Source organism: Grampus griseus (assembly GCF_964374135.1).
Source record: "Grampus griseus genome assembly, chromosome: 7".
NCBI lineage: Eukaryota > Metazoa > Chordata > Mammalia > Artiodactyla > Delphinidae > Grampus > Grampus griseus.
This window is the reverse complement of record NC_139001.1, coordinates 7309108-7336047: the sequence shown is the minus strand read 5'-3', so window position 1 is coordinate 7336047 and position 26940 is coordinate 7309108. Positions and strand designations below refer to the sequence as shown.

The 26940-nt window shown below is 41.3% G+C and overlaps 1 protein-coding gene across 1 annotated transcript in view; it reads left to right on the top strand.

Annotated features, from left to right (window-relative positions):
- The first annotated feature begins 9085 nt into the window (after nucleotides 1-9085).
- The window catches only part of GIGYF2 (GRB10 interacting GYF protein 2), a 125661-nt gene continuing 107806 nt past the window's right edge, over nucleotides 9086-26940 (top strand). The window contains exons 1-2 of the mRNA XM_082658051.1: nucleotides 9086-9163; nucleotides 14435-14501. The gene's annotated coding sequence lies outside the window, so the exon portion shown is untranslated. The remainder of the gene's footprint in view (nucleotides 9164-14434; nucleotides 14502-26940) is intronic.

Genomic DNA, 26940 nt, shown 5'->3' with positions numbered 1-26940 from the left:
TATAATGGTCATTATACATTTGTCAAAATCCATATAGAATGTATAACACAAAGAGTGGACCCTAATGGTACTATGGACTTCAGTTAATAAAAATGTGTCAATATGAGCACACCGGTTGTAAGAAATGTACCAACACTAATGCAAGATATTAATAATAGGTGAAACTGGAGGGGGAGGGAGGAGAGGCGTATATGAAACTCTGAACTTTCTGCTGAGTTTTTCTATAACCTAAAACTGCTCCAAAAAATAAAATCTATTAATTAAAAAAAAAAAGAAAAGAAAAAAGAAGGAAGGAAGGAATGGAGACAGCAGTATAATTACTTCAAATGTCCATTTCCCTCTGTGGACAACTAGAGCCATGTAAGAGCTGAAACCTCGTGATTGCAAATGGTAGAAAATGTAACACAAAAGAACTTAAGGGAAAAAAACGGACAAATATTGGGTTATGGAACTACAAAGACGAGAGGCAGCACTTCTTTGCCCCCTCTTGGTCATGAAGTCCTATAGATCGTGTTCCCTTCACACTTCTTACCCACAGTTGCCATCCTCCATCTCCATGGCCATGGCCTTCATTGGTTCTTTCCTGGGTCTCTACAGTGGCCTCCGAACTGGTTTCCCTGCCATCATTTGGCCCTGACTGTCCAAACTGCCGTTAGAATAACCTTAATAAACTGTGGACCATAGCTAACATCTCTCCTTCAGTTTTTGGTTCCCCACCTTCAGGATCTGGGCCCTGCTCACCGCCTGCTGCTTCATCTCTTGGCCTTCCCCCTCCCTTCCAAATGGTACACTCCCGGAATATGCAATACCTAGCAGTTCCTAGAAAGTGCCACTCCTCCAGACTTTTGCACATGCTGTTCCCTGTGCCTGGCACTCCCTCCCTTCCCCTGGCAAACTATTTCTCATTGTTTGTGACTCAGCTAAGAGATTATCTTCAGGAAGCTTTCTTAATGCTTGCAGCCTAGGTGCCCCTTCTCGGGGTTCCCATTTCACCCTAAGTTTTTCTCTATTGTAATCCTTATGACATTATGCAGTATCCTTCTCTTTTCTTCTTTTCTTCCTTCTTTGGACTACGGACTCTTTGAAGGGCAGAAACTGCCTTACTGCTGTAGACCTAGTATGCTGCCTCACATGTGACAAACTCCCACCGCACGTGCATGTTTGTTTCACAAGGACGTACCAAGTTTGTTGGAGCAGACAGAGATGGGCAAGGGAAGACCACTGCCACTGACTCAGGGGCCTTCTAAGCACCTGACATGGGAGCCTAGCCTGAGAGGACAGCTCTGAAAGTGAGGACAGCAGAGATTGCGTGGACATCTGTCTCACTGGAAAGGTGATGAGTCTACTCCCCAAAGGCCCTCCTTTGACTGAGAAATAGGGAACACCAACAAACAAATCAGTTCTGCCTCTGCCCTGGAGACTGTGTGATGTAATAGGACTTGCAATCAGTTACTAGGCTAGTAATGTAGCCTCACTGAGCCTCCGTTTCCTCTTCTGTAAAGTGGGAATGGTGATTGTCTACCTGGCAGATTCCATCCCTGGCATATATTTAGTGCTCAGGACATACGGGTCCCCTCTCTGTCTTCTACCTTGCACTGCTACAATTCTGTCTCCTTCTGAGTCCTGGGTCTTTAAAGTCACATGCGAGGGACTCCAGGCCAGGGTGGCCCAGAAACGCTCAGTCCTGGCTGCTGCCTTAGCCCCAAGCCCAGATGCCCACTCACCTAGCTCCTCTGTTTTTTTTTTTTTTTCGGTACGCAGGCCTCGCACCACTGTGGCCTCTCCCGTTGTGGAGCACAGGCTCTGGACGCACAGGCTCCGGACGCGCAGGCTCAGCGGCCATGGCTCACGGGCCCAGCCGCTCCATGGCATGTGGGATCTTCCCGGACGGGGGCACGAACCCGCGTTCCCTGCATCGGCAGGCGGACTCTCAACCACTGTGCCACCAGGGAAGCCCCTCCTCTGTTTTTTTGAGTCTCCTTTCCCAACCAGCCTGGAGAGATTTCTGCCAATCTGCCCGTTCACCTGCCACGCCCCTGCAGCTGACACTTGCTGAGCCCTCCTGGCCTGGTCGTGTGACCTGACACCTGTGGCCTTGTCCCTGCTCAGATTTCTCCTCGATGACCCTGCTTGTACACCAGGCCAGATTCTGGCCACATCCCTACCCACCAGCCTGACTGGTTGCGGGGGAGGCCAACTGGTTCTAGGGGGCCAACTTACAATTCTACAACTTAGGGAGGCGCTGAAGATGGGACCTTATCGGGGGTCAGTTTCCCCGCTCCCTTCCTCTCCTTTCCAAAACCAGTCGCTTTTGGCACACTACCACTTGGTATTGGTGGGAGTGTACATTGCTGTTGTCCTTTGGAAGGGCAATCTGGTAGACTGTTAAAATTTTAAATTGTATTTGTATTAGTCATTTATTTCTGCTTTAACAAATCATCCCATAACTTAGTGGCTTAAAACAATAATTAACATTTATTATCTTACACAGTTTCTGTGGGTCAGGAATTCAGAAGTGGTTTCGCTGGGTTCTAGCTCAGGGTCTCTCATGAGAAGTCAAAACGCCAATTGGGGCTGCTGCCATCTAAAAGCTTGACTGGGGCTGGAAGATTTCATCCACCACTCATGTGGTTCACAAGTTGGTGTTGCCTGTTGGCCAGAAGCCTCGGTTACTTGCCACGTGGACCTCTCCACTGGACTGCTAGAGTGTCCTCACAGCATAGCAGTTGGTTTCCCTCAAAGTAAGTGATACAAGAAAGGGGTAAGCTGCAATGTCTTTTAAGACCAAGTTTCAGAAATCACTGTCTATTGGGACGTCCCTGGTGGTCCATTGGTTAAGACTCTGCACTCCCAATGCAGGCGGCCTGGGTTCGATCCCTGGTCGGGGAACTAAGATCCTACATACTGCAGCTAGAGAAGTCCGCACGCCGTGACGAAGAGCCTGTGCAGCCAAAATAAATAAATAAGTAAATAAAGCACGTTCCATCATTTCCATAATATCCTACTGGTTATACAGGTCAGTCCGACTGGTCAGAATTATTGGGAGCCATCGTGGAGGCTGGCTACTGCAGAATCAGTCAGGGTTCTTAATTACAAGTAACAGAAGCTAAGCGGACTGATTTCAGCAGGAGAATTGATTGAAAAGACAAGGAGGAACTCGCAGAATCACTAGCAGGGTTGGGGGACCACGCTAAGAAAACAGGCAGGAGGCCAGGTGGCTGGGCACTACAGCCGAAAGCACGCCATGGGAACAAGCCAGGCCTGGTGCCCCTGCCCTGGCTGATAAGAACTTTGGGGTGTCCTGCTTCTTCAGGTGCTTACTCCAGATTCAGAGTCTGAGGCTGAGCCCAGTCACTCGCCCACGTGTTGGAGATGGGAAGGGTTAGGATCTGGACCATTTGTCTTCTGTAAGGGGAGGTGAGCTCTGTCTCCCACCAAGATGCTTATTTCCCCCAAACATGGGAACATACTTCAGATGCAGAACAGTTGTGAAAGAATGGCAGATGTCTGCTGCAGAGATACTCATGAGCTTTGACCCAGGGATTCTTACCTCTGGGAATTTATCCTATAGGTAAATAGAAACATGAACAAGTGTATGTTTAAAGGGATACTTGTTATTGCATTGTTTGTTTTAGCAAAAATAATGGAAACGATCAGGATGTCTATCAGCAGGGGGGCAGTTAAGTGCATTATGATACATCCATGTAAATAATCACTGCTAGGCAGCCAATGAAAAGTATGTGGAGGGCCCCATGACGTATTCTTGAAAAAGGCCAGCAGCAGAGCAGCATGCGCAGTACTGCTCAGGTGTTTTGTTTTGTTTTACATGAGAGATAGAAAGCCATGTCTCTGCGCATGTCAGCTAAGCTGCATGAGGTCAGTGGCCAAGTAGATTTTGGGTCAAACTGCTTGTATCCTCAGCTCTTGGTGGTGCTGAGAACTAAGAAGTACATCATGCTTGTTATTTATACAACATTTTGGAGAAAGCCATACAAGAAACTGTCACCGGTGGGTTACTTGAAAGAGGAGAGAACCTAAGGGTCCTGGGTAGGTCGGGGGGGGATTTAAATTTTTTCCTTTATATGTTTTTGAACTCTAAAAAAATTTCAAACTGTAAACATGCACTGCTTCACCATTGTAAAGCAATTATACTCCAATAAAGATGTTAAAAAAATAAAACAAACAAAAAAAAAACATGCACTGCTTTACTACTGCAGCTGTTAATAACAGTTACTAAAAAAGAGAGGAGACTCTCTGACCAGAAAGAAAGTGAGAAGAGCAGTTGAACACACATGTGGAAACTCTTTAGGACAGTGAAAGTATGAAATCCTAAATATGCAAGACTCAGGAGAAAACGAATAACATTTTGGGACACATCGTGGGGCAGTCACCTGTATTCCAAGATAGTTTTTATGATTTAATTTTCTTGGTATACATCTGGAGGTTGGAAATTAAAAAAAATAATTTAAAATATGCAAGTACTTTTATAATAAAAATGTTTTCAAACACAAAAATGGATCTGTTTCCATAGTTATCATCTGAGCAGCTTTTCCTTGATGTTTGCTGTGCTCTCTGGCTCGCTCTCTTCCCACACTCTCTTCCTTGTGTTTTCTCTTTGCTTTTCAGCTGTGTACCCAACACTATTATTTTGGGTACCAATCTGAGCGGTACTGCCCTCTCCACTGATGAATCCATCCACCTTTTTTATCCACTTTCAAATTTCTGCGTCCTCCCTTCTTCATCACCTACTCTTTCCTAATCTTCTGTTCTCCCTGCTCCATAGACACCTCTGATCCCCAGCCCCAGACTCCTTGATAACTGCAGATTTGGCATTGCCAATCAATCTCTTCCTCCCTCTGTTCTGAGACTGGTTCCTGCTTCTACCGGGTCCTACCTGTAACTTCTCTCTGTCCACCAGCTACACCTTTTCTTCCCAAGAGCCTGCCTTAACTCCATACTTTTCCTCTCTGCAGTTGCTGGTAATCACTGCAGTTGCAGTGATTCCCCAGGATTTCAAAAATCTCCTCTCTATGGGTGACTCTCAGATTTTTAGCTCTGACCCCCTCTAATCTCCTTCATTTCAAACTGCCTCTTTAAATTTTTGGATGACTGTATTAGTTTTCTAGGTCTGCTGTAACAAAGTACCGCCAACGGGGTGGCTTAACAGACATTCATTGTCTCACAGTTCTGGATGATAGAAGCCCAAGATCAAGGTGTTGGCCAGGTTGGTTCCTTCAGAGGGCTGTGAGGAAGAATCTGTTCTATGCCTCTCTCCCAGCCGCTGGTGGTTTGCTGGCACTCTTTGGTGTTCCTTGGGGTGTAGAAATATCACCTGGTTTCCTATCTTCATCTTCACGTGGAGTTCTCTATGCATGTATGTCTGTGTATAAGTATACTCTTTTTATAAGGACATCTGTCATATTGAATTTTGGCCCACGCTAATGACTTCATTTTAGCTTAACTACCTCAAAACCCTATCTACAAATAAGGTCACATCCTGGGGTACATTCTGAGGTTAGCAGGCCAGCATATCTTTTGGGGGGACACAATTCAATCTATAACGATGATGTTCCAGTCACTATTGCTGTGTAACAAATTATCCCAATATTTAGTGGCTTAAAACAACTATTTTATTATACTCATGGATTTGGTGGATCAGGAATTCAGACAAAGCACAGTGAGGATGCTTGTCTCTGCTTCATGATGTCTTGGGCTTGGATGCCTGGGTGTGACTCGACAGCTGGGGCTGGCATCATCTGGTGGCAATTTTCACTCAAGTGTACGACTGTTGATGCTGGGGCTTTAGTTGGGGCTATTGATGGGGCTAGTTACTTGGGCCTCTCCTTGTTGTTTGGGTTTCCTTGCAGGATGGCACCCTCAGGGCATTTGGACTTAACCATACATCAGTTCTTGCTTCAAAAGAGGCTGTGAGCAAACAAGCTCTATAGCCTTTACGGTCTAGCATTGGAGTCATCTCATTTCACTTCCACCACGGTCTATTGGTTATAAGGGCTTGAGGGGAGGGGAATTAGACTACCTCTAGAGAGGGTAGTGGCAAGGTTCTATAGGAGTATGTTGAACAGATGTTGTTGAACAGATGTTGTTGTATTTTCTTTAGAAAAATACATCTGTCACAGTCGATCAACCGGTGTTCCTTACAAATTAAATTTATTTTGAGCTAAACTCTTACTCCTCCCTCCCCGTAATGATCTATTATTTTCAACTTCTCTGCTTCTATCAATGTTACAATAAAGCTGAAACTTTGTTATTATCCCTGACTAGGGCAGGCAGAGTCTACTGCTGTAATTTTACAACTACTATTTGATGAAACATAGGAGAGTCAGAGTGAATAAAAGAAGAAAAGCGCCCTTCCTGAGGAGTAGGTAATCAAGAATTTATTTGATTTTATAGGTATTTTTTGAGTATCTACTGTGTACCTGGAGGATGCCAGCTGCTGAGGATGCAAAGTTGAGTAATGCAGTATGTGTAATGGTTAAAAGCATGGGATTCCGTTAGCTTTTATCATCACCATCATCATCATGCCTTAAATTTGTTTCCTGCTCTCTGAAAGCTTATACTTTAGGGCTAAAATTATGGCTAAGGCACTCTGGAAAATGGTTTGGCACTTTCTGACAAAGTTAAACAAACATTTGCCACATAACCATCCATTTCATTCCTAGGTATTTACCCAAGTGAAATAAAAACCTTTGTTCACACAAATACCAGCATGTGAACATAGCAGCTTTATTCATAATCTCCCCAAATGGAAACAATCCAAATGTTCCTTAACTGGGGAATGGATGAACAAATATAGTGCATACATACAAGGAAATACTACTCAGCAATAAAAAAGAAGAAAGTACTGAAACATGCAACAGTGTGGCTGAATCTCAAATGTATGATGCTAAGTGAAAGCAGCCAGTCTCAACAGGCTATATGCTCTATGGTTTTATCTATATGACATCATGAAGCGAAATTATAAGGAGAGAAAACAGAACAATGTTTTCAGGGGCTGGAAGTAGGTGTAAGGGCTGACTACAAAGGATCGTTGGGGGAACTTTTGTGGGCAATAGGACTATTCTGTACCTTGATTTTAGTAGTAGTTATACACACCTGTATAAATGTGTCAAAAGTTGCAAAGCTGCACACTAAAAATACTAAATTTACTATAGGTAAATTATACCATATATATAATTTTGTATATGTGTATTTTATACATATATAAAATTACCAGCACAGGTGGCATAGCATCAGAGATGTGGCATGTTAAGCCACATCAATAACACATGATTTAGGCTTCTAAAGATGAGCGGGAGTCATGCAGGTTGGTGAGAAATGGCGTAAGTGTTGGGAATGGCATCATGACAAGAGGGAACAGCATGTGCAAAGGCTAAAACAAATTAGCATATTTGAGGACCTTCATACATGGGCATATCCGGAGCATTAAATTAAGGGGACAGAGGAAGGGGAGGGGAGCAATGTGGGTGATTCTAGAGTTCAGGAGAATGGGACTGTGAAGGATCTGTTCAAGATTCTGTGTTTATAAGAAGCTTCCAAGTGAGGCTGATACTGCTGGTCCGTTGATCACTTTGAGCAGCAAGAGACAGCATAAAGGTCAAGGGAGAATGTATTTCTGAAAGTAGGGAGTGGTCAATCACAATGAAGACAGGAAAACACTAAGTCAAGATGAGGACTGAAAAATTCCAGTTATCTACCTGTAGGTTGATGTGTCCTTAGAGCAAGCAATTGGTGGATGGGTCAGTATAGAAGCCACATTAGAACGGTCGATGATTGCTTGCCCGGTGTGGGAATCAGGAAAGTGCTTATACACACCTCTTTTGCGCTGTTTGGCTTTGAAAGGGAACAGAGAGGTAGGGAGGTTGTTGGAGGGGGAATTGGAGTTTTTAACATTAACTTTTAAGATGAAAGACATTTGAGTATTTTTAAAAGCTAATGGGAAGGATCCCATAAATAAGAAAGAGGTTGGAGGCACAAGGAAAGAACGGGATGACCTGAGAAGAGTAGAGCTGCCAGATGTACCAAATAAAAATACAGGGTACCCGGACTTCCCTGGTGGCGCAGTGGTTAAGAATCCATCTGCCAATGTAGGGGACACAGGTTCGAGGCCTGGTCCAGGCAGATCCCACATGCCGCGGAGCAGCTAAACCCGTGCGCCACAACTACTGAAGCCCAGGCGCCTAGAGCCTGTGCTCCACAACAAGAGAAGCCACCGCAGTGAGAAGCCCACGCACCGCAATGAAGAGTAGCCCCTGCTCGCCACAACCAGAGAAAGCCCGCGCGCAGCAACGAAGACCAAACGCAGCCAAAAATAAAGTTAAATAAATAAATAAATTAATATAGAAAAAAAATACAGGGCGCTCACTTAAATTTGAATTTCAGGAAAACGATGAATAATCTTTTAGTGTAAGTTATGTCCCTGATATCGCTGGTGGCCTGTATTTCATTTGGCAACCCCCAATTGGGAGATTTTTAGGTCAAAGAATTATAGTCCCGGATGCACTAGGACGGAGCTGGAGCTCTAAAGTCCTCCCCTGCTGTCACATTCCAAGAATCTAGAATGAATTCTCAGTTTTTCCGGAACCGTTAACAAGCAGACAAACTGCTTTGAACCTCAGCTTTTGTCACTTCCCTATTTTCTCTAGGATGGCAAACGGGCAGGAGAATGCTGGATGAAAACCTGTTTAAAAGTTTTGGTGTGGAAAATCAGCTCCTAAATGATGCAGAGCTTTTTGAACTGCCAATGGGCTCTGGATTGGGCGCAGAAGACGGTGAGTCACACGGCGCTTGGCCCAGCTCCAGCTCTGGACACCAACTCTACTCAACTCAAGGGCAGGCAGGGAGCGCCGGCCAAAGGACTCGTAGGCGCTTGCGCCCTGCCGCGGCCCCGCCCTCCTCCAGCCTGACATCCGGGGCTCGGGCAGGGGCGTGCCCGGGAAAGAAGGGAGGGAGGCTGCGGAAAGGAAGGATGTCGTGGGAGGCTGGAGAAAATGGGAGGGAGGGGAGGCGGGGCGAGGGCAGAGCAGGGGGCGTGGCGGAACGAGCACGCTGTCACGTGACGTGCGTGGGGACGTGTCGGCCATCTTGTGTTGTTGAGGCTGAGGACTGACTTGGGTTCTGAGAGACTCCCTGTCCCGGACCGCAGGTAACCAGAGACTCGGTCTCGCTCCCCAGCCCGGCTCCGCTCCGCGCCCCGGCTCCGCCGTTCCGCCTGGGTCTCCCGGGCCTGCCGCCCGCGCTCGCCTCCCCGCCGCTCTGGCCTGACCCGGCCCAGCCGCATGGACACCCCCAGGCCGCCCGGCAGTCGCCGCGGCCGGCTCGGGCGTCAGGCGAAGGGACAGTTCAGGTGCGGGGTCGGAGTGACTCCCCGGCCGGGGGCAAGCCGGGCCCGGGCGCGTCTCGGCTGCCGAGCTGGAGAGCCCCTTCTTCCGGGGCCCGTTGGCATCGCAGTGGGAGCCGAGGAGGGGAAGAGGGTGGTGGGATGGCCAGTGTCAGGCCGGCTTGCTTAGGGCCAGAGGGCTCGCCTTCTACTACCTGGTCCTCGGGGCCAGCCACCCGCCCAGCCTCGGGGTGCCCGGGGTAACAGCTGCTGCGGCCAGACAGCTGTTCCTGCCCGCGCTCCTCCCCACACCTGGCCTCTGGGAGATGCGCCCTTGCCTTCCTCGCCGAGCATCTGCACTGGGGAGATTCCTTCCGTGGCGAGAGGACTGGGTCTGGACCAGGCCTGAAGCCAGGTGGATCCATGATCGGAACCTGGGACGGAGGTTGGGAAGGTAGAACCCATGGCAGCTTTGGGACCCGAACATTCACATTAGGTTGAAATGGGCATTAGCCTTAAGTGACAGTATTTCCCCACGAAGCACTCAGAATATTTCAGTTTTGTGGCTGAAACATAAACCAAGCGACCAGAGAAGGGGGGGTGTCAAGAAAGCAGGTTGTGTGACTGTGTTTGGGAAGCAGTAACGTTGCTTTGCATTTATCTAGCACTGTTGTTTTTGTTTAAATTTTTTCTTTCCTTGAAAGAGCACTTAAGCACACCTAATTTCTCTGTAAGAAAGGTAAGTATTTCAGTTTAACTTGCAAGAAATTGAGGAAGGGGCCAGAACCTGTGAGCAGATTCTTATCCAGTGTTGTATACCTTGGATTATACTTAGTCAATGTTAAATACCTTGGATTATAGGCAGTTTTGATTCCCAGTTTGTATGCATGGAAGATATCCTTTCCTTACATAGTATTTCCTTTTTAGAATCTAGTGATTTTCTAGATTAAAAAAAAATTGTCATCCTTTCTGAACATTAACTTTCATCTTTCTAATATTTGCAGCTCTGGCCTTTCAGAGTTTGTCTGTTTTGGTTAGAACACAAAGCGTTGTCTCATTTGTTGGTGTTTTTATGTGTTTTAACTAGTGTAGCAGCTTTCAGAGTGCTCAAATTGGAATATGTACTTTCCTGTTACATCAAATGTTACCTCAGTAGAAGACACTAGAAAAAAAAAGTAAAAGTGGTATGTATCTGGAGAAATGTCACACAGTCTTTTTGACATTTACTACTGGGGAATACAATGGTGATGGTGGTGATTCACTAGAAAAGAAAGGACTTTGAACCTTTTCTATACCGGACAAAGCATTTTTGGATTTTGAGACTGAAGAGGGAGAAGGGACTATATGCTTCCATTCATTTATTCTTTCATTTGTGCATTTGTTTGAAGAATATCGAGATCCTACTACACTGGTGGGTGCTGGAAGCAAAACAGACCAAAAATTCCTGTTTCCATGAAGCTCATTCCTAGACAGATAAATACATACTTAGGTAAGATATATAGTGTAGTGATAAGTGATGTGGGAAAAAAATGAGACAGGGTAATAGGATAATAGGGAGCTGGGGGAGGGTTAATTTTAGGAGGAGTGCCCTGGGGACGCCATAGGGAGAAGCTAATATTTGAGGGAAGACCTGACACAGGTAAAGGATCTATTCCTGTGGCTCTCTGGAGGAGAAATGCTCCAGGCTAGGGAAGCGAGGGCAAAGACCCTGAGGCAGAAACTGAAGTGGGAGCAGATCGTGTGTGGCTGGGAAGAGTATGGAGGCTAAGCCTAGCCAGAGAGGCATGATCACTAGGGAACCTAGTAGGAAGTGTGTACCCAGCTCACTGGTTCTAAGATGAGTGGGGTTATTCAGTTGCCCTGGAGTCTTCTTCCACACCTCTTTCCTCCAACATGACACCCTTCCCCTCCCCCAATTTGGAAAATTCAGGATGCTCATATAATGTATTTCAGGAAATTGTCATGAAATAGCTTTCTCAAAAGTAAAAGTTTTTAAATGAGATTGATGATAAAAGGATTTTTCAAAAGAAATTGCTTTCTAAGAAGAGGATCTTTGAATTACTTCAGAATATTTGAAAATGTAGGGAAATGAATTTCCTTTGAAATTTAGACACAGGTCATTAAGGAATATAACCTGGAAGAAGTGTATTAACTCACGTTGTTTTTAATGGTAAAGAATTCCTCTTAATGATTTCTGTGTTGTCCAGCCTAGTTTTAAGTTCCTCAGGGACTGTTCAACTAACTTGTTTGTATATCTTTTATATCATTTTACACGTGTAGAACTTTCTGTGCTGAGTTTTTTATTCCTCAGCTTTGACCTTTCAGACTAGTTCTTCAATTAATTTTATACTAGTAGACTTTTTCTTGGAAAAAATTTTTTTATGATTTTCTTTCAACTTATCTCCATATTCTTATTACTGAGCTTTCATAAATGTCCTCTTTCATTTTAATTCATCTGAGGAATTTAATATTTTGACTTTGAAATGCTTTTGTTGGTGAGTTGCATATATGAAAAAGAATTTGTCTTGGCTTGCCTGAAAATCATGAGAAGTTAGGAATTGCGACTTCAGGGTGTGAGTGGAGCTCCTTGGCCAAGAGGAGGCATAGTGATGCTAGTGAGGAGATAGTGTTTTAACGAATTGCATTTCTCTCTCTTGTTCCTTTGGTGAGTTTTTGAAATCACAGTTCCAAATTATAATGTGTTTGATGTCATATCAGCTCATTTGTTCTCATGACTCTGCGTTTTAGTATTCCATATGTCTATATTTTTGTTGACCTTCACACTGGAAGATGACACTATTGATAGTGATTGCTATCTGGGAGAACCATTTTGGGTGACCAGATTATTACTGTCCTGTTTATCCTTGCCCTTCTAAAGGATCTTTGATTTGTTCCATTTTTTAAGACTGACTTCATTTGCCATTCTCTGTTAGCCCCTGACGACTAAATTTTCAGTACTGTTTTATTCTATTTCTTATAGATTATAGTGGGACCAGTCTCATTAGGTTGAATCTACAGCTTATGTTGGTGTTAATCCAGGTATATTAGAGGCAAGTTCAATGTCTGTTTTCTTCAGCAGTTCTAATAGACTTAACATTATTTGGTGATTGTTGTAAAACTCTGAACCCAAGTTTTTTTTTCGTCCTTAACCCCCACTAGGATTTTATGGTGATTAAGTCCTAATATTTCCATTCATTTTTAATGCCCTGAAGAATTGCATGTCTTTAAAAATATAAGTAGATTTTTATTCCACAGTCAAGTACTTATAGTTAGACTCCTAATATTTCTTGACCAGGATAGCATTTTATCATTTTTTATGCTCTCAGATAACTGAGAAATATATTAGATTAATTATATAGGAATACAGAATGATACCTTTGTTGGATTGACCATAATTTTATTTGAGGTTGATGGAGAAGAGGGGAGAGGTTTGAAAAACAAAAGGATATTCTCTTTTTTAAAAATAAATTTATTTATTTTATTTATTTATTTTTGGCTGAGTTGGGTCTTCGTTGCTGCGCTCATTGTGGTGGCGTTCTCATTGTGTGCGTTCTCTTCGCTGCTGCGTTCTCATTGTGGTGGCTTCTCTTGTTGCGGAGTACGGGCTCTAGGCGCGCGGGCTCTAGGCACGTGGGCTTCAGTGTTTGTGGCACGCAGGCTCGGTAGTTGTGGCTTACGGTCTCTAGAGTGCAGGCTTAGTAGTTGTGGTGTACGGGCTTAGTTGCTCCGCGGCATGTGGGATCTTCCCGGACCAGGGATCCAACCCGTGTCCCCTGCATTGGCAGGCGGATTCACAACCACTGCACCACCAGGGAAGCCCCAAGAATATTCTCTTAAGTGGCCAAAATTAATTTTATAAAAATAGTTTCAAAGTATGACACACTTCCTTACCTCAAGTAATTAAGGAACACAATTTTATATTTTCTTGGTAACTACAGAGTTTCATTGAAATTGAACTTTATTTATAGTTATAATAATAGGAGATACCCTAGAGCTTATTCTCTTGAGTTAGGCCCAGAGAAGAGTTTTTATTACCTAGTTCTCCCCTCTTTTGCTTCTGCTTGCTCTTATAAAAAGTAGAGTGCAGGACTTCCCTGGTGGCATAGTGGTTAGGAATCCGCCTGCCAATGCTTGGGGACGTGGGTTCAAGCCCTGGTCCGGGAAGAGCCCATCTGCTGCAGAGCAGCTAAGCCCACGTGCCACAAGTACTGAGCCTGCGCTCTAGAGCCCACGAGCCTAGAGCCTGTGCTCGCTGCAACTAGAGAAAGCCCACGAGCAACAACGAAGACCCAACGCAGCCAAAAAATAAAAAGTAGAGTGCAGTGGATAAAGTTGGATGACCTTTTGGACATTGTAACATGGCTCCTTTTTTGAAAAATTAAATCAGAGGTGGAAGTGGCTTTTTCAAGTTGCTTTCTTGCTGTTAGTAAAATTGTCAACTTTAATTTTTAGTTACTGTTTTTTGACTTTTTAGTAGCAGCCTTCAAAGCATCATTTGATTTTAGCTGAGAAATCACTTAGAGCTGTTGTTTCAGTCCACTCCTTGTCACTTGAAATGTCACCATCTTGTGGATTTTTAAGATATTGTCTCATCAGAGCATTAAAAGAAGGTTGTGATTTTGCAGCTGAAAGCACATCTGGAGCTTTGCTCCTTGGACGTTTTGGCACTGGTCACACCTTGGGGCTCATTGATTATTTGCATAAGATACATGCTGTATTGCCGTCTTGCTAGCTGTCATTTTTCTATCAGATATGTTAAAAAAGTTAATACCAAATCCCTGTAATGTAGTTTTGGATGAAAACCCTAAATAATCATTTCCTGAAACCCTACGGTGGTGCTCATTTTTTAGTTTCATCAGAATCACTTAGAACTTCGGTTAAAAATATATATTTTTCAGTCCCATTCCAGAGCTACTGAGAGAGACGCTTTAGATGTTAGGACAGGGTATATAGATTATAAGTATATCAGGTGATTCTAATATTTTAACCAGGTTTGGAATCCATTTCTTGTAAAGCATATTCATGATAAAAATTACGTTTCTAACGTTTCCTAAGAGATTGCTGAGTTATTTACTTTAATACTTTTATTATTTGCAGTGTTAAAAGGACCTGAATAAAGTCTGCTCAAACCTCCTGCTGTGAACCAGCAGAACTTTTGAACCAGGTGAGTTTTGAAGGGAAGCACAAAGCCTGAGGGCTTATGCAAACAGATAATTTTTGCTTTTAAGGCTCCGGTTATTTTTGTCCTATTATTTCTCCTGAAGTTATAGATAGAAACAACTTCTCTGGTACCACTCAGATCCCTTATGAACCGTGAGAATAATCATACCCTTTCTGCATTGATCCTGGTGTGAATTTGTGTCTTAAATTGTCATAATGATTTTTTGATGGTATGAAACAGGAAGAGGAGTGCTTTGAGGGGAAGGGTAAGGAGGTACCTGAAGGCACCCAAGAGCAGCTGGCTTCATGAAGGACATGAACCAGAAACCCCATGGGAAGCATTCAGGAGACACGGTGGTCCAGAGAGCACTTTTCTCCTTGCTGGCTAGTAGGTGTCATCTCTTGTCTCTTTATATCTTGCTTTAGTTGTCTTTCCACACTCTGGTCTTTTCTGCTTTAACAAAAACAGAAGAAAATTGCTACTTCATTCTTGGAGCCACATAGAAACTCAAGCTCTAGTGCCACTAGCCAACTGGTTATTAGCTCAGTGTCCCCACTTCAGATTCCTGGGAGGGAAAATTTGATTGGTTGAACTTGGTCCAAATTTCCATTATTGGTCCAATTAGTGTGGCCATGGGGTTGGGGTCTTGAAAGGTCCCACTCCTAAGAGTGGGGGCAGGTCTCAGAGGAGGTGGAATGTAGCCTTTTTGAGGCAGAATCCCACAGAAGCTTCTAGATGTTTTTCCTTTTCCTAGAAAAATGCCTGTATTCTTGTCAGTTTCAATTTCCATGTCCTGAAGAGTTAAAATATATGCGTATCTTTTCGGTGAATGAGGCCTAGTAGGTCTCACCAAGCATTCTTGGAACTTCCTAGTGCAGTGTTTAACAAACCTTCTCGATTTGGGGGTTCAGAGGACCATCTAGGGTAAAGGCTTAGTAAATGAACATAAGCAAATAAGACACTTAGTTTGTGGAAAAATTCATTGTTTATTTATTTTTCATTGATTGCTGTTAAAATTTTAATTTCTGTGTACTTTTTACAGTATTAAGTAACACTTGATTATGAGGAAGCCATAGAGAATTTGAAGGGTAGGACTTCTATATATGAATCTATATTCACATTATTTGAATGGTAGCAGGGACTTTCACTTTTGGGAAAGGATCAGGGAGACAGTATAAACTTTTGTATTACATGTTTTTGTATGCTAGAATTATTAGGTAATATTGAGGCAAACTTTTAAAAAAATTATTTATTTTTGGCTGTGTTGGATCTTCCTTGCTGGGTGCGTGCTTTCTCTAGTGGCGGCCAGCTCCTCATTGCGTTGGCTTTTCTTGTAGCGGAGCATGGGCTCTAGGCACACGGGCTTCTGTAGTTGTGGCTCGCGGGCTCTAGAGCTCAGGCTCAGTAGTTGTGGTGCACAGGCTTTGTTGCTCCACGGCATGTGGGAACTTCCCAGATCAGGGCTTGAACCCTTGTATCCTGCATTGGCAGGCAGATTCTTAACCACTGCGCCACCAGGGAAGCCCTGCAAACTTTTTTTTTTAATGGAGCATTTTGAAGTTCTCTTTATTTTTGTTTGTAGCTTGTATGTACTTGGTAGCATCTAATTGCTTAAGTCATTTTTTATAACTCACATCTTGTTATGTTAGTATATCAGTGTATCCAGATTTTGACGCAAAGCATAGGAATTATTAATCAAAGTGATCTATTATAGAATGATGTGGGGAATGACAGACCACAGATGTGACCTCCTGTGATTTTTTTTTTCCAGCCAAGGTTTCTTTAGCAGATTGCAGCTAAATTGATTTATAAGGTGGAAGAGTCCTTTCTCATGTTGTACGTATTCTTTAATCTGGATGTTGAGGTAAAGCATATGTAGGGCTTTGTGAGGCTTAAAAAGATTTCCACACCATCAGTGTAAAACTTTCACAGGCTCTGGGCATCCCTCTCTGGAAAAGATTGGCTTGTGGTGAGATTATCAAATGATATGGTAATGTTTATGGCATTGTAATTTTTCCTTGAATAGTTAAGTGGTTGCTAATTTTATTCTCCTTTCACCAAAAGGGGGGAAAAAAGAGAAACATTTATATATTGTTCAGAAGCAGTGGGGAGAATGGCAGTAACAGTAATAGCTTTTTCTTGTAGTGATATTGTGGCCAGTATGTTCTTTGGGAACAAAGCTCCTTTTATTCTAGTTGTCCTGAACCTGGAGGAAGTCTTGGGAGCTCTGGCCACTTCAGTATTGGTCCTTTGCTTGCAGAGACTGACAAAGAATTGGCAGAGGTACTGTCTTGGTACTTAATAATTGGCAAATCATGGCTCAGTCCTTGAAGAGATGGTTACATCCAGATTTCATGATTAGCCCCTTGGGAATTGAGATGTTGTTACCCAAATCGTGGCCAGTTGAGTAACTGGATGAAGCCATCTTGCAAGATCAGTGGGTCAGAGAGCCTTAATTCATGTTCTGGAATCTGACACTCTTTATGTAATCTTTCATATTACTTCTGTCATTGTTAATGAAGTTTCTGATAGTGTGTTATGAGAAGATATACTCTTCCTCAACTAGAGAGCTCACTGTATTGCTTAAGTGAGTGATGCAGAGGGGTAGAAGTTGGAGGATAGTGGAAAAGAGAAGGAGATTGGAAAAAGGAGAAAAAGGACTTCCACAAAATGAATTCCCCTGAAAATTGCAAGGAAATGGGGCAAAAAAAAAAAGGTAACCATGCAGTTTTGAGCACTATGTCAGTATGTAGAGAAAAAGCTTGTGGCTATTAAGCAGAGAAATGTAGGTTTAATTTTCTGTCATTTACTACCTGTAACTTTAGATAAATAAGTTAACCTCTTGGAGGCTTATTTTCCTTACTGTAAAGTATATCCCATGGTGATTTGGGAATTAAAAGTAAAATGCCCAATACAATGCCTGGCACATAGTAAATAAATGGTAGCGGTTACGATTGTTATTGCTATGTAAATAGATACATTTTGATTGTAAAGTGTCATCTTTATAATTTGAATAGAGGCCTTGGTGGGTTCTGTTTTTAAGTCTTCTGTCTTTTTTTTTGTTTTCAATCCAGCAAATATTTGAATACCTTCTTCGTTCCAGGTGCTGGGCTAGCCATAGTGGTGAGCAAAACACCTATCTTCATGGGACTTACATCCTAGTGGTAGAGGCAGTCAGAAGTCATATAAGTAAATTTCAAAATGTGGAAAGTTTCTCTGTCCTTGGAAAAGATACATTTTTAAAACCCTAGATATTCTTTGAATAAGTGTCCTATTTGGATCTTGGTGTTCTTGTTGTTAGGGATATTTTATGCCTCTTGATATGCCTTCCAGGGTATGTGTGTTCGTTTTATGTTAATTTATGTATTTCTTTTATTTGTCATTTTTTCCTCTTTCTCTGAGATAGATGTTCGCAACTTTTTATCTTAGGACTCCTTTACCTTCTTAAGAGTTAGAGGACCCCAAAGAGCTTTTGATTTTTCAGTTATATCTATCTTTATGAGATTGAGAAATTTAAAATGGTTTATTAATTTATTTAAAAATAGCAATAGTTTCTTTACATGTTAACATAAATATATTTTTAATGAAAAATACCTATTTTCTAAAACATTTCTAAAAAAATTTGCTGAGAAGAGTGACACTGTTTTACCTTTTCACAAATTGCTTTTTATGACTTGCTTTGTAGAAGGCAGCTGGATTCTCACAGCTGCTTCTGCATTCAACCCGTTGCTGTTTATTGTATTAGTTGAAGTCTGTGCAGGAGATTTATCCTCACAGAGATGTGTATGTAGTTGGAAAAGGGAGGAATATTTTAAGAGCTTTTTCAGATTATTGCAGATTTTCTTTGATATTACACTAAAATTAGACAAGTAGTAGTTTATAAAGGTTAGTTGCAATGTGAAATTTGAATTATATCAGTGCACTTTTATATTACATTACATTAAAATCTGTTGGTTTATCTTGTGCATTAAATGGATATTTTATATTATGCAGTATCAAAAAAACACATTCATTAATATCAACATCCATCAGAAAAGCCGTTACTTATTGGAAAGTATAAGTACTAGAAAAACTCGTCAAGCTCATGGTAATGAATAGAAGTTTTCTAAAATTTTAACTTTTGCTTGAAAGCTCAAGTTTTATAATTGGCAACAAGTACTATCAATTGTTTTCCTTAAAGTGACAGTCTTGTTTCATTCATTTTTGAAAAAAAGGTCTGCTATATACCCAGGTCTGGATAATTTAATTTGTGTGTCAGCTCTTTCAAATCAATATGATGTTTCATGAGCAGAAGCAGTTAGCTGTCACATAAATGCTTTTCTTTGAGACTTTGGTGTGCAGCTGAAGTGCTTTATGTGTACTTCTCATTTCATCACGTTAAGAATATTAGAAAGCTGTGTACACAGGGACCAGGATTAATAAAAATTAATAGTTTTTACTGCTTTATAAAGGGCATTGTTAAGTAAACCTGGCTTTTTTTCCTCTCTTGTGAATATATGGCACATGGCAGTGAAGACTACTGTAGTTTGGTGCCATTAATTTGAATGGTGCTAAGGTGCCAGCAGTTTTACCCGTGATTAGTGCAGTGCCAACATAGTGAAAAATGCGAAGAATATCTTAGTATTAACAGTTTTGCCATCTTGGATATCTTGAAAGTGTTTTGGGGAATTGCTGCTCTGGGGAGTGGAACATTTTTCAGTATTACATTTATATATATTGATATTACGTTGACTTTTTAAAAAGAGTTTTCAAAAAAAAAGGAGTTGTTTGAAATAGAAACTGGAATAAACATATCATTGAGGATTTTTAGATTTCAGTGAGGGTTTTTAATTCTGGGTAGATACAAATTTATTCATAAGTTGCAATCAGTTATAAAATACTCTTCTAAAATGGTCCCATAAAAATAGTCTTCTGCACCAGCGCTGTCCCACAGAATTTTCTGCTGTGATGGAAATGTTCTATAAATCTGCACTGTCAAATACTGCAGCCACTAGCCACACGTGACTGTGGAGCACTTGACGTGTGGTTAGTGTGACTGAGGGAATCGCATTTTTTAAAATGTAAAAAACCTTTACTTTTTTATTACAACTCAAGTCCTCTTATTTTTACAGGTTTTATTTTTAAGAACAGTTTTAGATTCACAGAGAAATTGAGAAGATAGTACAGAGAGCTCCCATGTATACCACACCCAGGTTTTGTATTGTTAACGTCCTATGTTACTGTTGTCCATTTGTTACAATTAGTTAGCCAGTATTGCTTATTAACTAAGTCCATAGTTTATTCAGATTTCCTTAGTTTTCCTGAGTTTATTTTTCTATGTCAGGATCCCATCCAGGACATCCCATTACATTTAGTCAGTTATCCATAGGCTCCTCTTGGCTGTGATAGTTTCTCAGACTTCCCTGTTTTTAACAATCTTGACAGTTTTGAGGAGTATTGATTAAGCGTTCTGTAGAATGCCTCCCTGTTGGAATTTGTGTGATTTTTTTCTCCTGGTTATGGGTCATGGGTTTTTGGGAGGAAGACCACAGAGGCAAAGTGCCATTTTCATCACATCATATCAAGAGCATATACTGATTTATAACTGTTAATATTGATTGATTATCACTGTTAACATTAACTTTGATACTTGGTTGACTTTCATACTTTGTCAGGTTTGTCCACTGTAAAGTTACTCTCTTCCCTCCCCCACAAGGAACTAGATTTTAAATTTTAATTAATTTAACTTGATATAGACCCATACGGTTAATGGGTACTATGTAAGATGGCACAGTTCTAGAGAGTGTTTCTCAGTTTTAAATATTATCCAAAACTTTATTTAACATCAATTTTAATAGATTTAAAGAAAGGCAGTTTAACATAAAAGAAATATAAAATGTTAGTCTTGAAATGCATTGCTTTTTGAGGAAGGCAGTCTGCTTTTAGTAAGCTTAGTCTTTTTAAAAATTAACTTTCTGAGGTTTAATTTATATACAATAAAATACCTTCATTTTAAGTATACTTGTATTAAGTGTACATCTTGATGAGTTTTGACAAGTGTATATACTTATGGGACCAAAACCACAGTCAAGATAGGTAACATTTTCATCACTCCCAGAACTTTCCTCCTTCTTTTTTGCAGTCATTTCCCCTCTCCCACCACTGATTTGTTTTCTGTGACTATAGATAATTTTGCCTCTTCTACAATTTTATATAAATGGAATTATTCAGTATGTATTCTTTTTGGGTCTGGCTTCTTTTGCTCAGCGTAATATTTGTGATACATCCATGTTGCGGCATGTATCAGTAATTAGGTGTGTTTATTGATGAGGATATTCCAAGGTATGGTCATTATAATGGTGTTTATCCATTTATCTTGCTTTGTGGCTGTTAGGAATAAAGTTGACCTTAGTTTCATGGCAATGGGTAGTGATTCAGACTGTTTTGGATTGCAGTGTTTATTTCAACACTGTAAATTAGGAATTTAAATTCTTTTTAGGATGAGGAGAAAAGCCAACAGAGCATCTATAATTTTTTTGAAGATATTCCATGAAAAGGATAATTAACATAGAAATAAATAGTATTTTGCAAAGTTTCACATAAAAATGTGCGATCCAGAGAGATGTAGACAATTCTAGCTTCCTGGGGTGTGAGGGGAGTTCTTTGTCAGTTCTTTTTTTTTTTTTTTTTTTTTTGGCGGTACGTGGGCCTCTCACTGTTGTGACCTCTCCTGTTGCGGAGCACAGGCTCCAGACGCACAGGCCCAGCGGCCATGGCTCACAGGCCCAGCCACTCCGTGGCATGTGGGATCTTCCCAGACCAGGGCACGAACCCATGTCCCCTGCATCGGCAGGTGGACTCTCAACCACTGCGCCACCAGGGAAGTCCTGTCAGTTCTTTAAGATAAATGTTTAGTAATAAAGTGAATAATGGAAGCCTGATTTTGTTCCATGAAGTTTTATCATTAGTAGATATGTTAACAGATCGTATTTTAAAAATTATTTTTAAAAGTTTGCATGTTTAAAAATGAAGACATCTGGTATTGTCATACAGATGGGTGCAGAAGGAAAATGTGTTTTCTGCTATAATAGATGGGAGGAGAATTTCCTTTTATTTTTGTACCTTAAAATTGTTTTTTTAAACCGGGTTAACGTTCCAAAGAAGTTAACTTTCTTTGACATTTATGTTTGGGCTGTAAAAATATTTCAAACGGGAGGTCTTGTGGATGTTAAGATACACATTGTTGTTAAAGTAATTGAAGAATATTACTGCAAATTATGGAAATAGAAAAAAATCATTAATCCCACCTCATGAACATTTCTTTATTTTTATGTTCTCTTTGTCTATTTATGACATAGTTGGCCCTCTGTATCCACGGGTTCCATATTCTTGGATGTGGAAGGCTGAGTGTAAAGGATTTGAGCATCCCTGGATTTTGGTATCCACAGAGGGTCTTGGAACCAGTCTCCCTCGGGTACCAAGGGTTGACTGTATGTATAATTATACTTTTGTGTGCAGACATTATTGTACCTGTAGTCTGTTGAGTGAATGTGCTGTTTTTACAAGATTGCTTACTGTCTTATACAATTATAAGTGATATGCTATATGTGGTTCCCCTCTCATGGTTGGACCTTTTCTTTTCATTGTTTCACTTAGCCTTTTTCTGAAGTTTGAAAAAAATGCATCTGAGACCTACATATTTTAGCCTAGTGACTGAGTCTTGGTTCATTTGAATGTGGACTTGTTTATGGTCTTAAAAGAGTCGACAGATATACAGATTATTTTATCAAGATAGTGGTACAAAAATTTTTTAACGACAGAAATTTAAGTAGGGAGTGAATTTAATATTTATCAGAAGATTTGCATTTAAAATAGTTTTGTTTCATGTCTATTAAAATATTTTTAATCGTACTTGGTTTTTTTCCCTCTAGCTAAATCATTTATGGTTTATTTTAACCTTTTTAAAATTGAGGTATAAGATGTAGTAAATATGTGCACAAATCTGAAGTGTATAGTTGGAAATTTCTTTTTAAAAGATTTATTATTTATTTATTTAATTTATTTTTGGCTGCATCAGATCTTAGTTGTGGTGTGCGGGATCTTCGTTGTGACACGCGGGCTTCTCTCTAGTTGTGGCGTGCGGGTTTTCTCTTCTCTAGTTGTAGTGAGTGGGTTCCAGGGCACGTGGGCTCTGTAGTTTGCAGTGTGCGAGCTCAGTAGTTGTGGCATGTGGGCTTGGTTGCCCTGCAGCACGTGGGATCTTAGTTCCCTGACCAGGGATCAGACCCGCGTCCCTGCATTGTAAGGCACATTCTTTACCACTGGACCACCAGGTAAGTCCTTGGAAAATTTTTTACATGTGCATATAGTTCTGTAGTCACCACCTAAATCAAGATAGTGAGCATTTCTAGCACCCCAAAAGATTCCGTTGTCTTCTTCCCAGTAAGTAGTCCCTACTTCCATGGTGAGCAGTGTTCTGACATATGTCAAAATTCATTATTTTGCCTGTTGAACATTATAGGAATCATATAGTATATATTCTTTGGTGACTGGCTTCTTTTGCTGGATACAGTGTCTGAGATTCATGTAATATTGTTGCAGTTATCAGTAGTTGGTTCTTTTCTTTTTTGTTGGTGAGTATTTTGTTGTGTAAATATACTACAATTAAAAAAATTTATTTTGAGATAATTTCAAACTTACAGAAAAGTTGCAAAAAATTACTTAGACTTTCCATATGCCCTTCACCCAGTTTGGTCACCAGTTCTTTTTTTTGTTTGTTTTTTGTCTTTTTGTGGTATGCGGGCCTCTCACTGCTGTGGCTTCTCCCGCCGTGGAGCACAGGCTCCGGATGTGCAGGCCCAGCAGCCATGGCCCACGGGCCCAGCCGCTCCGCGGCATGTGGGATCCTCCCGGACCGGGGCACGAACCCCCGTCCCCTGCATCGGCAGGCAGACTCTCAACCACTGTGCCACCAGGGAAGCCCACTAGTTTTTTTTTTTTTTTTTTTTGGTTGCGCAGCATGCTGGGTCTTAGTTCCCCGTCCAGGGATTGAACCTGTGCCCCCTAAAGTGGAAGCACAGAGTCCTAACCACTGGGCCGCCAGGGAATTCCCTGGTCACCAGTTTTTAACATTTCCTTTTATTTACTTTATCTTTCATTTTCTTTTTTCTTTCTCCTTATATGCAATATGTATGTATATAATTTTTGATACAATTTTAAATTTATGTAATTTTTTTCTGTTCCATTTGAGAGTTCATTACAGACCTCATGCTCCTTTTCCTCTAAATATTTTAGTGTTACCTTGTAAGAATAAGAACATTCTTGTACATAATCACAGTAAAAATTTCAGAATCATAAAAAAGTAACATTGATACAATACCATTGTCTAATCCATAGCTCCTATTCAAATTATTCTATTTGTCTCTTTAATGTGTCTTATAGCATATTTTTTGCTGGTTCAGGATGGAGTTAAGCATCATACTTGCACTTAGTTTTTATATCTCTGTAGTCTCCCTTAATCTGGGATGGTTCTTCAGCGTTTGTCTTTTATGACATTGGTATTTTTGGTGACTGTGGTTGATTGATTTTATGTCTGTCCATTTGGGCTTACCTGATTTTTTTTCAAGATTAATTTCAGTTTATGCATTATTGTTAGGAATATAACATAAGTGATGCCGTGTTCTCCTTAGTGTATTACATCAGGAAACACATGGTGTCAGTTTGTCTCATTATTAATGATGTTACCTAACTCAGTAGTAGCCAGATGGAAGAGATGCATAGGGCAAGGTATGTGGGAAGGGATGCAGAGCTTCACAGCTCTTTGGTGTGCCATCGTTTCCACACCTTCACCAACCTTGAAGCTCTCCCGTATTTGTTTATTCATTCATCTGTTGATGGACATTTGTGTTGATAAACATAATAGACAAATGTCAGGTTTTGGTAGTTATGAATAAAACTACTATGAATATCTTATACTCTTCTCTTAGTAGAAATTTTCCTTGCATGTATGTCTAGCAGTGGATTGTGCAATCGCTGGATAGGTGTATGTTTAGATGTAATAGATATTACCAAAGTGGTTGAACTAATTTGCAGGAGTGGAGTTATTAATTTTGTGTTATCTTTTTGTTGTTGTTGCGGGGCTGTGCTGCACCCCACGGCTTGTGGGATCTTAGTTCCCCAACCAGGGATTGAACCCTCGTCCTCAACAGTGAAAGAGCAGGGTCCTGACCCCTGGACCGCCAGGGAATTCCCCAGTTTTGTGTTACCTTAATCCAGATTTGGCTAAGATAAAAATGGCTGTTTGTTGGAATGGGCACAGAACTATTTATTTGGTACATGTGAAGAGTGCTAGAGGAGTAGCTCTTTTTTCCGCTTTTGGGAAAATAGAGGTTGGGAAGGTGGAGGCAGATTCAGGTTCCTTGGTGTTCATTCTGTGTTAGTCTTTTTTTTTTTTTTTTTTTGCGGTACGCGGGCCTCTCACTGCTGTGGCCTCTCCCGCCGCGGAGCACAGGCTCCGGACGCACAGGCCCAGCGGCCATGGCTCACGGGCCCAGCGCGCCATGGCTCACGGGCCCAGCGCTTCACGGCATGTGGGATCCTCCCGGACTGGGGCACGAACCCGTGTCCCCTGCATCGGCAGGCGGACCCTCAACCACTGCGCCATTAGGGAAGCCCTCTGTGGTAGTCTTTTGACAGACCACATGCATGGTACCGGTTGGACTTCATTCCAGGTTTGCCATAGTTTTTTTCTGGGTAATTTTTACATACCCATGTAAGGGAGATTTGCAGTAGTAGAGATACTGTTTGTAAGAAAGATTCAGGGGGTTTTCAAAGGAGTATGTGTTTTGAATTGTTAGTATAATAGTGGTAGCTAATCAGTATATCAAGACTTCTCCTGGGAAGCAATATCGGGAACACTTTCAGAGTAAAACTTTCATAATTAGCCATTATGCCGGATTTTGATTCTGCTTTGGCTTCTCCTGGCTCTCTTTGTCCAGACAGAACTTACTACGTAGATCCATAGCTTGCTCATGTTGATAGTGATTGCGTGTGCCCAGAAGACATCTGACTCCTCAACACAGTGCCAGGTTGTGTGAGGCCAGGGTCTCCCTTTTCTTTGTTGCAAACCCAGCAGTAAGAAAAGGCTAGGTTGGTTTCTTCTCTTTCTTCACCCTTGAACATGTACTCATGTACACACAGAGTGATAGATGAGGTCCCAAAGAGGAGCTGAGGATGTCAGGAAAACTAGAAAAATATACAGAAAAAAAGAAAAATACTTATATACTAGTAATCAGAGGTAAAATAATTGCTAGTGAGGAGTGATTTAGCTTAGTTTTTAAAAAGTTGACAAAAAGGCCAGATTAAATAAAGTTCATTGTCAGGCACAGGATGCAGTTTATTGAAGAAGACCAACTTTCTGGTATTAACTGCAGAAGAAATATATTACTTGAATTCACTTATAAGGAATTTTGAATAGTGGACAAGGTCTGAAATAGCAGGTATGTAGAAATATTCTCTCAGCTGTTTTTAAGTCAACTCTATTTAAAATTTGAGGGTAGACCTTTCTCTGAGGTCCTTATCCTTAGAATTGGAGTAGCCAAAGGAGAATAGAGGCCAAAATAGGGAGGTTGAGAGTGTTATTACCTCTCCATGTGTTAAACTATTCAAAGTATGTTTTTCAGTGATGTTAAGGTAACTGAAGCCCATCTTGCCCTGATAATTTTACCTTCCCTTTATCCCTCTTAGGTTATCAGTACTGTTTTCCTGCACAGTGGTAGGTGAATCAGCAGACAGCATCAGGATCTTCATCCTCTTCCATTCACATGCCTGTTCTGTTTCTTTACTCAGATGACCATTCAGCCTGAAATGCTCCTGTTGTCTCTATGTAATTATTAATATCTCTTTCACACATTTTCTAGCTTAGATGATAGATTAGGTATAGTCACTTTAGCCATTGTTTCTCCTCCTTTTTGCAAAATCTCTTTTCCTCTGAAGTTCATGCTGTCTGACAATACAACTATCTGTTCCCCTCGTTATCAGATATAGACCCTGGGGCATCATCCTTCATTTTCTTCTTTATTCTCTCTGCCATTATCTGGAAGTTACTTCAGAGTCCATAGGATGACTGATCCAATCTTCCCAGGCTCCTGGTTCCTTGACTTACCTCCATCTCTAATTTGTCTAGTGCTTTCATTTTTATTCCTGCTATACTTGCTTTTTGACATTACCAACATCTCAAATTTGTAAACTATCTTCTGTTTTTACTTCCTTCCTCACTGTGCTTCAATCACACTTTTGCCAGCATCCTCCACTTTGCCCTCTTTTTCTTCTGTTTACTGTGTTGACAAAATCCTAACCCAGGTTCAGTACTGTTGTCAGCTCTCTCTGCCCTCTACTCAGGCTGCTGAGTTGGAGAAAGAAGCCCACAACCATGCAGATAGGTGCCATCTCCATCTTGATTGGG